The following is a 3,353-nucleotide window of genomic DNA, read 5'->3' on the forward strand; positions in this document are numbered from 1 at the left end:
AAACTATCTTGCCACCTGATCTTTTTGTCTTTTTATGTGGTATATATAGATAACTGGTCCTTCCAAAACCAGACAAGGCTTGTTTAGTTATAGCTTAAAAACCTTCAAATTACAGGTTAAATTAAATGTTTTACAGGATATTTAACAACTTATTTTTACAGATAATCATTCAACCTTGAAAAATGTTATTAAACTTACTTAATGTGATAGAAAACTTACAAAACCTGTTGAAGTATGGCATAAATTTGTATTCCTATCAGTTAAAGTTACTGTATTTTAACAGATTTTAACCATCTTAAAATATTTTTCACCGTTAACAGGTTTTGTCTGGCAGACTTTTGACTTATTTTACAGATGTTTTTTACAGTGTGATAACACAGAGAGTTACCTAGAATAAAAGTCTGGACCTCTCAGTTTGGTGAGTAAAGAAAATCTCTTTTATTCCAGCAATTCCAACAAACGCTCCCGTCACACTCTGGCGCTCGGTACCAAGTACCCCGAGCACACAGAGCCACCAGTTGATAAAGCATAACTCCCAATTCCCTATAAGGACTTCTAAGTCCTGATTGGTCACAAAACACCAACAAATGGAGCTCAAACGTAGAGCAGTGTTCAAAACAATCTCTTCTTGCCTAAAGCCTAAGACATAACAGACCCAATATGCCTCCCCTCCCGGGCCTACCAATGTCCAATTTTTCTTCTACACTCCCCCCTTTTGAACACGCGAGATCCGCGCTGTTCACAAATAATCAGAGTCCACGGTGTAGTAGTCCTCTGGACGAAAGCGCAACGGGCAGAAGTGGGCCGGTGGCGGTTGGATGGAACACGAGTCACCAGCGGTGTTGGTGTTGCTGGTGACATTGATGACGACCGGGGGCTGAGGTCCATAGAGCCAGGCAGGAATGGGAGGATCATCCACGTATGGAAAAGAGGGAGCCTGCAGGAACATAAGAGATTTTGCCTGGGAAGACAGAACTAGCAATATGATTAGTAGCAACACTACAAGCAAAAGCAATATACTAAAAACTAATGGTTTAATCACCCCGGATAAACCAGTGAGGAGAACCAATTGTCCCAGCTGTACTCAAACAGGCCATGCTCTTCATGTATCTCAGACAGCTGTTTGTGCACTGCGTCCTCTAGATCCTGCACAGCCTGAGAGGAATCAGGGATGTACGTGCAACATTCTTTCCCCACTATAGCACAAACACCACCTTTCTCAGCTAATAGGAGATCCAATGCCTCACGGTTTTGCAGAGCTACCTGCTTCGCTGTGGATAATTCACCTTTAACGGCCTTCACAGTGTCAAGTGTCTGACTGGTCACTTTTTCAACTGCAGTCTGCAGGGCAGCCACCTCTGTCTGAAGGTCTGCTACACCAAGGGATGGAATAAACCCCAAACCATTACTCAGTTCGACTAAGAGACCGTCTGCTCCGTGAATAAGCACGCAGTCAGCAGAGCAGCCAAGACGGACAAAGAGCCGGAGCAAATTTGATTTAGGACTGCCATATCATGATTGGTGTACGGAATCCCGTAGATTCCACACAATTGTGACCCTCTCGGGGGCCAGTCTTGAAGGAACCACCAGGGTCGGACACGCGTCTGCAGTGGACCCGATGGACCCAGGCGTCGATTCCCTCCACTTTCACTGCGTGAGGGGTCACCATCAGGACCTGGTGTGGTCCCCTCCATCTCGGCGTGGTCCATCTCTTCCCTCTCAAGTCACGAACTAACACCCAGTTCCCTGGTTCGAGCGGTGTCACAGCTTGTAACGGGTTACCGTCCGCATTCCTCCAATTGGCACGAACCTGGTCCCAGGCTGCACCTATCGCTCACCGCAGACCTGTGAGATAAGTCAGAAAATCCCCATCCACGGTCTCCAGTGTAACATATCGTGAGGGAGACAAAACACGCATCGGCCTTCCTGCATCGACCCAGGGCAGGCCTGTCGTCTCTGAAATTTTGGCCAATTTCTGTTTCAGCGTTTGATTTGCCCTCTCCACCATCCCTCTAACCTGAGTTCGCCACAGCATGTTTTGGGACTGTGGGGGGAAACCCCATGATGACACGGGGAGACTGGGGCATAAACAGCCACCACACGGTCCTTGACAGAGACAAACCTATTATCAACGGCATGGACTCCAAGACAGTTGAAGGTCCATCTCTGCTGCAGCCTTCTTCCACCTTCACAGCCGTTGTTGTGATCCACCTGCATGCCTGGACACAATCCTCCGCCTGCTCCGCTGTTGAGGTCTTTCTTGAGTCGCGCTTTGTCTGGCACCTCCCCCTCAACCTTACCGCCAAGGGTGACCCTACCAGGAGCGTGGCTCCAGACGGTATCGCTCTCGGGATCTTTGGCACACGCAAGCCTCCCCACCACGACAAGGTGGCGACTCTCCGGAGAAGACACACACAGGCACACAGACAGGTACACCGACAGGCACGCATGCACGCACACAGGCATGCATACAGGCACATACACAGTCAGGGACGCACGCAGACACACACAGACACGCACGCAGACACATACTGGCCGCACAATTGCACACAGGCAGGCACGCACACACACAGGTACGGACACACGCATGTACACAGGCACGCACACACACAGGCCCACACACACGCACAGGCACACAGACAGGGACGCACGCAAGCACACAGGCATACATACAGGCACTTACAGACGCACACACAGGCACGCATGCAGACACATACAGGCACGCACGCACAATTGCACGCAGGCAGGCACACACACACAGGCCCACGCACGCTCACAGGTACGCAGACAGGCAGGCACGCACGCAAGCACACAGGCATGCACAGTTACACTTGCACACACACGCACAGGCACGCATGCCCACAGGTACGCATACAGGCAGGCACGCACGCAGACAGGGATGCACGCACCCAAGCACACAGACATGCACAGTTACACTTGCACACACACACACAGGCATACATACAGGCATGCACACACATGCACAAAGGCACGGACACACACACAGGCACGCACGCAGACACACACAGGCACGCACGCAGACACACACAGGCACGCACGCATACACAGGCACGCATGCAGACACATACTGGCACGCATGCAGACACATACAGGCACGCACGCACGCACGCACGCACAATTGCACGCAGGCAGGCACGCAATCACAGAGCACATTCACCATTCACTCACACCTACAGGCAAGATAAATTTATAGAAGTCGCGGATAAGCTTAGAAGCAGAACATCCACGGTGGTATTCTCTGGAATACTTCCCGTGCCACGTGCAAGTCAGGAAAAATTAGCTGAGATTAGGGGATTTAATTGCTTGGCTAAAATGGTGGTGTAGGAAAGAGG

At 50.4% G+C, this 3,353-nt stretch overlaps 1 long non-coding RNA gene across 1 annotated transcript; it reads right to left on the reverse strand.

The window, feature by feature from the left end:
- Window positions 1-414: 414 nt before the first annotated feature.
- Window positions 415-3,060, reverse strand: LOC140588402 (uncharacterized). The gene is made up of 2 exons (XR_011989748.1): window positions 1,043-3,060; window positions 415-937 (listed from the first exon to the last, which is right to left on the reverse strand). It is a non-coding gene; the product is annotated as an uncharacterized lncRNA (long non-coding RNA).
- Between the last annotated feature and the right edge of the window lie 293 nt (window positions 3,061-3,353).

This window comes from Paramormyrops kingsleyae, chromosome 3 (assembly GCF_048594095.1).
Source record: "Paramormyrops kingsleyae isolate MSU_618 chromosome 3, PKINGS_0.4, whole genome shotgun sequence".
Taxonomy (NCBI): Eukaryota; Metazoa; Chordata; class Actinopteri; order Osteoglossiformes; family Mormyridae; genus Paramormyrops; species Paramormyrops kingsleyae.